Consider the following 14,752-nt stretch of genomic DNA (forward strand, 5'->3'; position numbering starts at 1 on the left):
CAGGTTCACCCATGAAACCAGAATGTTATGAAAATATTGTGCCCTGCAACTTGCATGCCACACAAGTTTTTAGTCTGTTTGTGCATGAATGCTGTCGTTTCCAGCACACCAATGTTTGTGGTGTCAATAAAGGCTGGTGTCCATAGCCACAACTTTCTCACACAAAGTGAGCCATAGTCTTATGTCATTATTGACTCCACAGGCTGGATATGATACACAAATGCAGTAAGAAAAATCTGTTACAACTTGCAAAACAATTTATCAAGTGATATGCTAACTTGTACCCCTACTGGAACATTAAAGAGGACCCTAAGAAATAATTCCAAATCCTATTTAATGATGTTAGTCATGCAAAATAATCATCACCTACGATATACAAATAGCGAAGATCTAATTTAAATATTGTTGCTTTTACTCCTTGGAATACAGCAAGTAGGTGCCATTTTGTGGACACTGTTATTTGGGCAAGCTTTGCATCATGCCAAAATCTTGTTTATGCACCAGAATGGAGCACCTAATGCCCACGCACTGGCTACACCATAAGATGGTGAGGAATATGAGGAGGGGAGTGGCATCTAAGAAGTGCAGAATGGAAAGTGAATGTAATTCAAACAAGTTTAAAACAGGTATGGGTGTTTTAATTAAACAAAATAGGCTTCATGAAAACGACTTTTATTATAGAGCTTTTTATGTCTGGGAGACAGATACTGTACCCTAGTTTAAGTTGAAGATAACAACTTAGAGGGCTGTGAAATGTACCAACAACTCTCTTTTGAATTTTAGCATAGTTATTCTACATGAAACCAGATCTTATAGGTGGTTCTAACACTCCACACCCATCCTTTAATGATGGTCTCGTGTCTTTATAAAGATGTTATACAGATGGTGATCTTGTAAAAGCATTTGAAAAGCTACAGAGGAGTCGGATGAGCCTGGCAAACCAATAGTTTGGTCAGGAGACCCTTTTTCCAAGAACTACAACTATGTAGGGAGGTGTCAGGCTATGAAAAATATCACTGGAGGTAAATAATTAGGGCCACCATATGGGGTTTGCTTGCAACAAAAGCCTTTGGAACCCTGGAAAATTATACACTTTAACAGAATAAATGCATAATAAAATATGGGGCCAGGGAATGTGTATTGATCAATCTGATGTCTTGGGAAAAATATAGTTACACTGTACATCAGAATTCTGTCATTTGCTCATTGCACTGGGCTCATAAGTTAGTTCTCATGTGCAAGTGATGTACTGGTGATGGTATATTTTATGCCGTTGGCAAGGATGAGCCACAATGTCACCTGGTCCCTGTATCTAGCCTAGAACTGAGTACCAATATAAGCAGGTTAAAACTAAAAGACAGAGAAATGTTATCTAATATAATACAGTGCAAAGCACTTTTGAACAGAAGTGATGCTATTATCTTTTTAGAATGACACAGATACAGAAATCCATAGAATACTAAAGAGGAGCATGTTTAGAAAACTAGGCAAATAGAAGTCAATGCTTACACTGCATAATTCGCACTTATTAACATTTGTACCATGATCTTCAAATATGGCCTGAAGCTTTCTTACAACAATCGTTGATCCCAGCTTACTGTCTAGAATGATTGCTACAGCAGGACTTTCATATGAAGTACTTTGGGGACAATTATCATGTTGATACATTTTAAGGGCAATAAAGATAATTTTAGATAATTTCCAAGAATCCTATGTCTTCGGATGTGATTTGCATCAGACCTAAATGTTCTCAGCACTGCTGTGAGCACTGTTGCTTCATAGAACAAAATGGATATGCTTGTTATACATGTTCCTACTTTTAATAGACTGGACGGGAGAAATGAGCAAAAACATGCATTACTCACTTTTTTTAAGCAGATCTGAGCTAAGGCTCCTAGCACCATGTCTGTGACAGAGGCCTTCACTGGGACCCAGCAGCAAATCAAAGACTCAAATACTGTATTTGTAAGCATAACTTTTTCCCTCTGAAGAGAAAGGCCCATCCCATATGGTTTGGTCCAAGTCTGTTTATTGGAAAACCGTGTAGTATCTCTTGTTTCATATTACATATTGCACAAACTATTTTACATTTCCTAATTTAAATCCACCACCACCCTAAACACAGTTACACATACATGTTTGTAAGAGCTGACCTCTTTACTGTAAAGACTGAGAGAGTATTTTATTCCCAGGAAACAACATTAGTTTAATCACTATTTTGGCACAAAGAAGCCCATGTGTGAACCATATGTGAGTTGTACTGCGTATTACACATGTCTATGAACAATCTGTGAGAACTTTTGTCAACTTCAGAATTTCTTGCAAACCCATGGGAGTGGATGTTAGTGTGTATCCAATGTTTTCATCTTCAACTGCACTAAATATAGTATTGCCATGTAATTCACACTCATTCAGTCAAAGTAGATGCATGTTTGTGCATATGAATATTATTTATATAGTTAACGCTTTTTCCTTGTTCTCTGACATCCACCCCCAAAGGAAAAAGCCTCAGGCTATAAATTCAAAACACATTGTAAAATTTTTATAAAGTTGATGCATTTAAGTACTAGAATTATGTATCATGCAACAGCTAAAAACATTGCAAGAAATATTACTATCTGTTGCCACTTTCTTCCTTACTTGCCATGAATCATTATTTTATCAGAAATATCTAATGGAGTTGGGTTTATTTGCCCCACCCGGGTATAGTGTTGTCTGGTAATCAGTACCACATCCCTTTCTATTTACTAACCAAAACATTTGATGTACAGTTTCATTACTATTAAATGGTGTTTGGGACCAATAAAAACTGCTGGTATTAGTAATGCTTTTTGTACATAGATATGTACAGAGGATTTTTGTCAGTGGTCAGTGGAGTAGAGTTCTTAGTGGGGGCCCAAAAGGTTCTGTATTGTATTTAACTTTATTTAATTTGGTCATTAATGATTCAGGAGAAGGTATTGTATGTACTGTAACAGTATTTGCAGATGTGGCATCCTCGCAGCATCTTGACAAACCAGCCAAAAATAAATACATGCTTATGCATCTTGGATATATAAAAATGCAATCCACTCACACCCTTAATGTGACTGTTTTAGGCAAATCCATGATGGAGCTCTTTGTAGATTGTAGAAATTTAGCTGTAGCAAGCAATGCTAGTCAGCATCTGCAAGGGCTCAAAAAGTTTTAAGCTGCATTAAAAAGGGTATTGATGGGGAGGAGAGGGCCATTCTTACCCTTTACACAGCACCGGTAAAGCACCACCTAGAATAAGTAATGCAGTTTAGGTCTCTAGTGCTCAAACAGGATATAATTGAGTTGAAGAGAGTTCCCAGAAGGACAACTAAGCTGGTACAGGGCATGGAAACTCTCAGTTATGATATAAGACTGGCCAAGTTGGGGTTGTTTACATTGGAGAAGAAGTACTTAAGGGGGGATATAATAACTATGCTTTAATATATAAGGGGACAATACAACTGACACAAGGGCATCAATGCCAATTTAAAAGAAAGGAGATCCCATCTTAATATTTGTAAGGTGTTTTTAAAAGGGAGAGCTGTGAAGTTATGAAATGTCAGGTTACTTACCTGTGTCGGCACCTTCAGGCCTGATTTCCTCAACAGAATGGTACTGCTACATCTCTGAGTCTCCTCAACACATGCACAGGCACGCAAGTGACTGCAAGTTACTGATCTGATCAAAAAGCAAATTGTAGAGGCTCTCTGGATCAACCAGCAGATAGGCAGGTATCGCTTAGTCATATATGTTTGAACTCAACAGACAAGTGGTTTTTTTTCAATAATTATAGGAACAGATTTGTCATTTCAGATGAAATTCAATTCCGGGTGGAAAAAAACTCTGCTAATTCTGGTCCTGTTTTTTTTCATGTTATGGTACTGGCACTTTCAGTCCAAAAATGACTACTGCAGACGTTATCAGATGCTTCAAAAGAAGCTACAGGGACAATTTTATGTGCTTCTTTACCTAATGTTGAATTATAGACCGTACCATCAGCTTTGTGCCTATGGAATACAAAGCAATTCAGATTTGAATTGAAAAATTCGTAAAGAAACACTCATGTGTGATAAAGGGGTAGTTTAAATTTAGTAGACAATACAATTGACTTACTCAAAAGAATACAAATTATAATGATATTTGAAATGGGTTTTAAAGTCTCTTTTTAGTTAATGGGGTTCGACCAACCTGTCAAACAACATTAGTTTCTGCAGGGAAATGGTGCATTCATTGTTTGCTCCTCGCTTAAGAAGAATGTGGTTACCTGGGTAGACTGAGAATCTTGTATTATCATACAGTCAGTATCTATGCAGCCATACAATCCTGACGCAATGCGTATATCACCGTTTTATCACTATTGCCTATGGCATACAGTACTTAACATTCCTTGCTTTATAGCAAAGTAAGAGATCATAATTGTCAATGTACAATATACTTCTAAATGGTGATGGATATATCAGATGCAAGGAATATAACACCAAATAAAGAGGATATATGATATTAGTTAGTAATCCACACAAATACTTTTAACACTAGTGCATAAAATAGTGGTGGAGTATCTTATAATTCCAGTACATGTGCAATCTAGTATATGGGTGCATTATAATGTATTTATGTTTCAGCCAGTTGTCTATCCAAGTGCAAATATTGGACCAGATTCAATTTGATTAGAAAAGCTTATCTTCTAATCCAATTCCACATTGCCCTATAAATTCAATTTCAAGTAATTAACCATCACTATAACATTCTCATGGAATTGTATCTGGGCCTCTGGGTGGTATTGCATTAAATGCTTTAGCAAAGTCTAAGTAAATGTTTTAATTGCATATTAAAATTATTTCACGGTTAGCCTTGCCAAGCTTTCCTAAGTAGAGACTGGGTTTATTCAATAGTTTTAAAAAAAATCTATTTTAACCAGTTGCTGATTACTAATTGCTCATTTAATGAGGTGTAAGCTCCCTTTTCTTTATCTAGATTATTAACCAAACACCAAGGGGCACATTTACTAAGCTCGAGTGAAGGATTCAGAGTAAAAAAAGCTTGAATTTCGAAGTATTTTTTGGGGTACTTCGACCATCGAATAGGCTACTACGACCTTCGACTACGACTTTGATTTGAAAGATGTAAACTAAAAATTGTGGTCAAAGTATTATTATTGTTTCAATTGTTTTGAAATCTTAGATGTTTGCTCTTTCAAGAAGTCACAGATGCACAGCATTTCTTTCTGCTGCTATTAAAATTCATGTCTGTTCATGCTAGACGATTATCAGGAATTTTGTCAGTTGTCTTCTACACTACATTCTGTTTAACAGAGAGTATTCCCAGTTGAACCAAATTTAGTCCTTTTGAAACTACATCAAAATGTGTCTCCTAATTATCTCCACTTATCCTTAGAAATTACTGCCACTTAATATGGGGGTAACATTTTCCATTAAAGTGTAGATGTAGATTTCCTAAAACTCAGAATTCATTAGAAAATATAAGGTACAAATATGAAATCTGTTTTCCAGAAAGCTCCAAATTGCAGTAAGGCAATCTCCTTAGAGTCCACTTTAATCAAATCATTTAATTTTTTCTCTGTGATAATAAAACCAGATCTTAAACATAATGGCAATTAAGCTAAATGAATCCAAATTAGTGGCAAAACCATCCTATAGGGTTTACTTAATGTTTAATGTAAATAATCAGATTTTAAGTACTGCATGGTCATCCAAATTCCATAAAAATATCCACAGGTCCCTAGCATTTTGAACAATAAATCCCATACTCTATAGAGAAAATATTTTTGCTCAGAATAGTCTAAGATAATAGAAGGTGATTGAATGTGTAGTTAACGGAACCAGAAAAAGCAAATATTACAAAGCATGTAAAATGCAAAAAACGTCTGGATATCTGGATAAGGGATCACACATGTTTATTTTTATTATAATATAATACACAAAAGCTATGAATATCTTGTAAATTATATCCTTATAAACGGTGAGTTCTGATGTCATCAGTTATAAACGGTGAGTTCTGATGTAATTTCTGTCACATGACTCGCTGAAATTTGTGTATTATAATAAATAAAGTACCCCCAGTTGCAAATTATGAGGATATTAGAAGTTACCTCGGAGTTCCATGACCTGTATAAAAACCCTCGGCCTTCAGCCTCGTGTTTTTATATGGTCATGAAACTCCTCGGTAACTTATAATATCCTTATAATTTACAAGAGGGGGTACTTTATTCACTATTTATATGTATTTTCATCTTTATTTAGACATTGCTTTTTTTTTTTACAAATAGCTCATCCTTCCATTTATCCAAGTGCTAATTTTATGCAGAATGTTGTTGATCCTCTTTTTCCAAGCTAATAAGAACACAAGTAATTGTGAAAAAGTACAGGATGTTTATTAGCTGTTCTGTTTGTAAGATTTTATGCGTGAATCATTGCTAATTCCTAATCTACATGTTCAGTAATGACTCTACTGTCGTCAGCTGCTTGTTAATAATTGAAGCTGGGAAACAGGGGCTTAAGAATGCTCATCATACTCAAAACAATCAGATTTGATAACTCAGTGAGCATCACTTGTGATAACTAAAAAAAAAAAGAAGAGTATAAAGCATCATTAATAATGACAGGCCCTACTGTGACATTTCCTCTCCGTAGTGCAAACATAAGGGTAATGGGGCCAATTATTTTATAATCAGCTGATAAATTAACACAAATATTAAATTGCCATTTTGATTTTCTGTGGGGTTCAATTTAAACTTACTGAAAACGGATGTGAGCAAATTTCACTAGTTTAATTGTGTTTAATCAACCTCTAATTATATTGAACTTGTTTCAATTCAGTACAATTCAAACTCAAAGAGGTGCCTCTGATTAAATGGACATAAAAAGAATAATAGCCACATTTGGAAATAGGAAAGTTTGAATAAACACAGCAAGTCTAATTGAGGGTTTAGCAGTCATGACATATTGAGATCTACATCAGGATAGTTTGGTCTTGAATTTCTAAGGGATCCATTGAATGTCTGATTTCTTGACACTATACAATCCAGACATGTTATTACTAGTGAAGGGCGAATTTATTCGCCAGGTGTGAAATCACTGCGAAAATTTGCCGGCGTAAAAAAAAAATGGACGGCGGCATCCAAAAAAACTAGACGCCTGTGCCGTTTCACAATTTTTTCACCATTTCGTGGGAAATTCGCAAATTTTTCAGCAAAATGCCCCAAATTTGCCCATCAATAGTTACTACTGAAACTTGGGGGTTAGTCAAAAAACCCACCTGTATAACTTAACTTTTCCCTTCAGAAGATGTTCTCCAGTACTTGCCTTCGGCCAGTAAAGTGTTCCAATGGTGACCCTTAGTTGTAGATGCCGGGTATGGATGCTGGGTTTTCATTTGGAGGGGTTGAACTTGATGGACTTTGTCTTTTTTCATCCCAATTTAACTATGTAACTATGTCCGAATAGAAAAAGAACAATACTGACAACGGAATAGTCAGTATTCAGGGAAAGGTCATTTAGCCTGGCCAGGAATTAAAAGCTAGAAATCAAATGTACTACACCCAAGGCGCTTACTATTTCTTTGTAAGGTCTGTTCTGAATGACAGGCTTTTCCTTCCATGTGTGGCATTAGCCGAAGGATCAGGGTATAAAGCACAAAAATTAGGCCAATTCATTAGGGGACTTGCATGCAAATGTAACTGTGCCTCTATTCTGGTGAAATGTTTATCTGTATATGTAAACTGTATGTGTAAACTGTTATTCCTTGCATTTGTACCCCTTTACCATACTTCCCAAGTCCCAACATTTTGGAAATAAAAAGAGGGACAATTTTTTTTTGACTTGACATGCCCATTGTTGTGGCCACACACCCTAATTACCATATTCATTTTACAAATTTTGTCAGGTTATGAAAGTTTAAACATATTTCTGTGTTTTTTTTTCAGGTATTACAGTTTTGCTAAGGTGAATTGCCCTTTAGGCTGTAATTCTAACTTCTCCCAAGGGACCTGTTATCTTATATTGTTACAATTACTTATTTGCTACAATTGTTACAACAGTATCTATCTAGAGCCGTGGCTGTTCTGGACTCTCTGCCAAAAGCCAATCTAGTTAGAAACGTTGTTTCTTATTCTGGTTGTTCAGTGCAGAAAAAAACTGGACTTTTCAATACAAATGAGGGACTGCGGGTTGACGGACTGTCCCTCTAAAAATGGGACAGTTGGGAGGTATGCTTTACTGCTTTACTGTGTAACACCCCGTGGGAGAAGATATTTCTATATAAATACTTTTACTACTACTTAATAATAAATAAATACTAGCTTATGGTATAGACATGTTTAAGATCCTCTGTTATCAGGGCTTTATTTTTGACCTGTGCCATCCTAGGACTTTAGCACGTTCCCGAAGCCATCAATGTACAGAAGGACCTGCTATATGCGCTGGTAAGTATATGGTGGTGTAGGATTTTCCCATACATTTTCATTTACCATATAGGCATGCCTCCCTAAATCTGATGCCCTATGTACAAGCCCTCAGTTGCCTATTATATAATAGGGCCACATCTGTTATAGTACTGTGCTTGATCCCAAGTACTGCATTTGGGAGTTATAATCTTAGTTGAAGGCAGTTAATATATATTATGCAAAGTGCATTCTAATGATGTTTGTAGGTAATAACATCTACACTGAACCCAGGGGCGATCCTGGTGCCTCCACCGCCTGAGGGCCAGGATGCTCGTGCAGAGAGCATAATTGTGCACTCTGCGTTAGAAAAGCCAAATTTCTGGTATGAAAACCAGAAATTCAGCTCTTAAAGTACCAGGAGCGGCATTTTTGCTGCCCCTGGTACCTAGTGGGGCGCTGCCGCCTGAGGCGAGATTCCCAGGTCGCCTCATTGGTGAAGCCCCCCTGACTGAACCTTCAAGAATCAGGGCAGGGGATTTAAATGTAAACAATCTGCTGTAAACTACTGTTACCTGTGATTGCTCTGGATTCCATTTAGTCCACCTAACAAAGACATTTGATGTTAAGTGTTATAAGTAGACAGCAATCGATAAGCCTTTCAGGTTTTAATTTCACACCAAACACATCTATTTTTATAACCTACATACACCCAGTGTGTGTATTCCTCAAGGCTATTAAATCAGATGAGGAGAGGCGTGCCCAGCAGTTGATTTGGAGGATAAAGCACAATGCTTCTCTCCATCTGAGTACAGCTGCTAGTCACTGAACGGAACTTACTGAACTCTACAGTGCCGGCTGCTGCTGCGCCTCTCTTTGCTACACCATCTGACAACACACTATAAACTCATAGTGCAGGGGGAAGGTAACTTGCAGAGGTAAGGATCTCTTCTCACATCCATCTGAGCAATGCACATTCTTTAATGATGCCTTCTGCCACGGCTATTATCAAAATGTAATAAATTAACTGAAATCTCAAGTTACAAATGACAAAGTTGCCGGGGTGTTTTCTAAAGCTATTACAGAGTAAGTCATAATTCCTTTCCCACAGTTCTATTTCCTGCCATAAAATTCTATACAAGTTTTGAGACATGTAATTGTCTGAACATTATCTTAACTGTTTAATTCTGAGAACTGCCTTGTGTGCCAGCCTAGAGGGACACTAGTGGATTGTTGTTTGGGTGCCTATATCAGCAAAACTGTCTTTATGACATGATCATTAAGAGACATTTATTAAATAGTTTAGCAGTTGAATGTGCAGGTACAATGTATATGTGGCTGTGGCTGGAATACTGATATAAATGTTACAATCTCTTTATATGGCTTAGAAAACTGCTTACTTTGACTATAACTTTTGCTTTAAGTTTACACCAAATCTATTCCCCCCCCCTGGATCACAGAATCCACAGACAGCTTTTGAATTGTAGGATGGCATTTGGTATATTATCAATAACTTATTGTTTTGTTCAATACAGGAAAATAATGTACAGGTATGGGATCTCTTATCCGGAAAACCGTTATCTAGAAAGCTCCATATATGGAAGGCAATCTCCAATAGACTCCATTTTAATTACATAATTCAGATTTTTTTTAAATTGATTGCCTTTTCCTCTGTAATAAAATAAACTGTACCTTGTACTTGATCCAAGCTTAGATATAATGAATCCTTATTGGAGATAAAACAACCCTGTTGGGTTTATTTAATGTTTACATTTATTGTAAGCAGACTTAGGGGCAGATTTATCAAAGGTCGAGGTTTTTTTTCTGAAAAATTTTAGTTTTTCAAAGAAAGTTTTCAGTCAAAAACTCTAATTTTTGGATTAAAAAAAAAACTCGAATTTTTTGGGGTTTCATAAAAAAACTGTAAAAAATCTCAAGATTTATTATATCCCAAAGCTGGAAATAGCTTGAATCTGAAAATACTCCAGCTAAAACCTGTAAAACATTTGAAGATGTTAATAGCCTTTATGATGATCAGGTTTTTTCGGCGGAAAACACTATTCATTTGAGCACTCGGATTTTTAACCCCGAATTCACTGATTCAAGCTTTTTCCATTTCAGTTTATTCTTGTTAGAAACAAACTGTTGTGCGTTTATTTGAGGTAAAAAAAAACCTCACAAACCTCTAAAACTCGACCTTTGATAAATAACCCTCTTAATGTATGGAGATCCAAATTATGGAAAGATCCTTTATCTGGAAAACCCCAGGTCCCAAGCATTCTGGATAACAGGTCCCATACCTGTAATAGCAAAAACACCCTGTAGAATAGAAGTTATCTACTAGGAAAATGCAGCCTAATAGTTCTCATTTCAACCATTTGGGCTGATTTGTTAAAATTCGATTTCTTTGTAGTGATTTTAGATAATACTGCTATGAAACAATGTGATTTCCATAATGATTAAGACATTAAAAGGCCTGTGTTTGAGTTAAAACGTAGTATATAATTCTGAGACAATATGCAATTGGTCTTTATTTTTTAGTCTTTGTAGTTTTATAATTATTTCCCTTTTTGTTCAGAAGCTCCCCATTTGGGAGTTTCATCTGGTAGCTAGGGTACAAATTACCTTAGCAACCAGGGAGTGGTTTGAATGATAAACTGGTATCTAAAATAGGACCTGAATATATTGTGTATATATACTTTATACGTTATAAAAAGTATCAATAATAATACTATAACACTGTAAACAATAATAATAATAATAATTGTGGTACAGTGATAAGTGAGGGTTCTGTATAGATATTTTCAGATTTTTGCATGCAGTTGTAAAGTTCAAAACTGATATTAAAGGGGTGGTTCACCGTTCAGTTAACTTTTAGTATATTGTAGAATGGCCAATTTTTTAAAAGTTTTTTTAATTATTTGCCCTTTTCTTCTGATTGGGGGTCACTGATCCGAAAACAAATGCTCTGTAATGCCACAAATGTACTGTTACTGCTACTTTTTCTTACCCATCTTTCTATTCAGGCCTCTCCTATTCACATTCCAGTTTTTTTATTCAATCAATGCATGGTTGCTAGGGTGATATAAACCCTAGCAACCAGATTGTTGAAATTGCAAACTGGGGAGCTGCTGAATAAAAAGCTAAATAACCACAAATAATAAAAAATGAAAACCAAATGCAAGTTGTCTCAGAATATTGCTCTCTACATCATACTGAAAGTTAACTCAAAGGTGAACAGCCCCTTAATGATGGTTTAATGTTTCTCCATGAATAGTATGCTTGTATTATTATCCCAGCATGTTTATGAGTCCCCAGCAAAATGAATTTATCATTATCGTTCCAGAACTCTGTATGATAAGATAACATGTTCCCAACTGTCTCTGACACTTTGACTAATCAGTGCTTAAGCACTTAATAGAACTTTACTGGAGGAGCTCTGTCACTGTACATTTCTATCAGAGAGTGGGGTTATTATCCTGCAGCAGCATTCCATACAGCATGTGCAAGCAGAACTCACGCTTTGGCAGCACATGCTTGTTCTTGTAGTCAGAACAATGTCAGTTATTTTATATGACTTTTAGTATGTATATGAAACTAATTCTAAGCAACTTTTCAACTGGCCTTCATTTTTTATTTTTTATCGTTTTTGACTTATTTCCCTACTTCTTCTGACTGTTTCCACCTTTCAAATAGGGGTCCCTGACCCCATTTAAAAAAAACAAATGCTCTGTAAGGCTACATATTTTTATTGCTGCTTTTTATTACTCATTTTTCTATTCAGGCCCCATTCATATTCTAGTTTCTTATAAAAATCAGTGCATGGTTGCTAGGGTAATTGGGACTTTAGCAACCAGATTGATGAAATTGCAAATTGGAGAGCTGCTGAATAAAAAGCTAAATAACTCAAAAAACTGCAATGAATTGCACATTGAATATCACTCTCTACATCATTCTAAGGGGCAGATTCACTATGCAACGAATTTGCGCTAGTGTCTGCTTTGCTCACATCGCAACACTTCGCCAGGCGTAGATTCACCAGGACAACGCTAATTCACTTAAATCTGACGTGGCATCCAGGACGCCGAACGCTGGCGAAGTTGCTCTAGCATTATTGCGGCAAGTGAACCGAAGTTGCACTAGCGTTGGCTAATTTGCATACAGCAGGAAGTTAAAAGACGTATATGTTGCAGCCAATACATTACACTACACAAGCCCGGGAAACCTTAATAAAATAAAATAGATTTGTTATAGTGTATAGTTTATGTGCCATATGTTGGGGAATGTAGGGGGGAAGCGGTTACCCCAGAAAAGATTTACGATCTTTTGCAGCCTATCACCCTGAAAAACTGAAAACTCGCTAGTGTTTTTTGGGGCTTCAACTATTTTTTGAGGAACTCCTATCTACTCTATTGCACTTTGCCTGGTCTGAGGTGGCGAAGGCAAGTCTAGCACATTAAAATTAAAATCTGCATTTTAGTGAATTTGTATAGTTACGTCCATTCGCCAGAGCGAAAATTCGCCAGGCGTAAATTATCGCTAGAGTCTATCACCTTCGCTAGCGAAGTTACGCCTGCGCCCATTAGTAAATCGGCAAAGTAACAAAATGATGTCATGCTGGCGAATTTTTGCTAACATTAGTCACTTCGCCCTTTAGTAAATCTGCCCCTAAACTTAAAGTAGTAGGGTAAGCAGTACAAGTATTGGACTTATTATCCAGAATGCTCGGGACCTTGGGTTTTCCGCGTTAATGCATCTTTCCATAATTTGGATCTTCATACCTTAAGTCTACTAGAAAATCATTTAAACATTAAATAAACCCAATACGCTGGTTTTGCTTCCAATAAGGATTAATTAAATACTCTCTACATCATACTAAAAGTTAATATAAAGGTGAACAACCACTTTTAGATATTTGCTTTGAAACAGTAGACCAGTAAAATGCTACTTGCTGATTGGTTCCTATTGTTACTTGACCTGATATAAACTCTGTAAATGTTGCTACATTACCCGATATCTATATTACACTGCATCGACAGCAAAACTGCATGGATTTATACCCCAATACTATGTTTATTTTCAGTAAACATGCACCCATGGCTCCTACAATATGATAAGAAAGATTTATTATCAAAGTTTTAGACCCATAACATAGCCTATAAATATAAAACCTAGTGAGTCATGTGACACAAATGACACCTCCAAGCGCCAATTATAACTGATAACACTGCTTAGAATCATAAGCATCATTTACAGGATATTCGTGTCTAGTGATGGGTGAATTTAACCCATTTCGCTTCACTGACCATTGGTGAAATGGCGAAAATTCGCCAAAATGCATTGTAGTCTAAAGGCAACAATTTTTTTTTGACGTGTGACAATTTTTTTTCATTTATTAGAGTCTATGGGTGCCATTTTTGCGGCAAAATCCCTATTCCTGTCTCTTGTGTTTTATACTGTGTGTAAATATATATAACATTAATAATTTATTTAGATTTCTAAATTAATTGAAAATAATTATTTGAAAAATTAGAGCAGTCATAGCTAAAATTCAATCCAACTAGGAAGACTTGTACAAAAGGGTTAAAATACCAAACCGCCCTGATGAATGTATACGAGAAGACCTAACGTCAAATGATTGTTTGCTTAAGGCTTATGTCATGTTTGTCTCCATATTAAACAGACCACAGAGAGCTTTTCTACAGTGACTGTGTGTGAATATTTTTACAGAAAGCGATATGTCCATGTTTGTTTGGCTTTAGATGTAGTCCCAGAGAACATTGTGGTCACATCCCATTGGAATTAATTGGCCATTTTCTCTGAATTCCACAAAGTTTTTCTTCTAAGAGCCTAATGCTGTTCTCACTGGCATATGGGAAAGTTTAGGGAAATAAGGCTGTCCCTCCTTTGAGTTCAAAGCTGATAGTTTATTGACTGTTTATTGAAAGTGGCAGAGAATTACATGTTATACTGTATATATAGAATGCTCTGTGAACTTCCTTCTAGATAGACTTAAGCGCTTTTGGGGTAATGTAGTAAAAATTCTAAGGCTTACCAGCTTTTCCATTCCGCAATCACCATATATGTTTCTCTTCTGTAAAATGGAGGTAGAGGTATGGGACTCGTTATCCAGGAAACCCACTATCCAGAAAGCTCCGAATTACGTAAAGGTCATCTCGCATAGACTCAATTTTATCCAAATAATCCATAATTATAAAATTACCATATATACTAGAGTATAAACCGACCCGAGTATAAGCCGAGGTACCTAATTTTACCTACAAAAACTGGGAAATCTTATTGACTCGAGTATAAGCCTAGGGTGAGAAATGCACCAGG

The 14,752-nt window shown here is 36.2% G+C and overlaps 1 protein-coding gene across 3 annotated transcripts in view; it reads left to right on the forward strand.

Annotated features, from left to right (window-relative positions):
• Positions 1 to 14,752, forward strand: part of agtr1.L (angiotensin II receptor type 1 L homeolog) — a 67,547-nt gene that overhangs the window by 21,413 nt on the left and 31,382 nt on the right. The window contains exon 1 of one of the 3 annotated variants that reach the window (XM_018261751.2): positions 9,241 to 9,351. The exons of 1 other annotated variant lie outside the window; for it this stretch is intronic. The gene's annotated coding sequence lies outside the window, so the exon portion shown is untranslated. 3 annotated transcript variants of the gene reach the window in all.

The sequence above is a fragment of the Xenopus laevis genome, chromosome 5L (assembly GCF_017654675.1).
Source record: "Xenopus laevis strain J_2021 chromosome 5L, Xenopus_laevis_v10.1, whole genome shotgun sequence".
NCBI classification, from domain to species: domain Eukaryota; kingdom Metazoa; phylum Chordata; class Amphibia; order Anura; family Pipidae; genus Xenopus; species Xenopus laevis.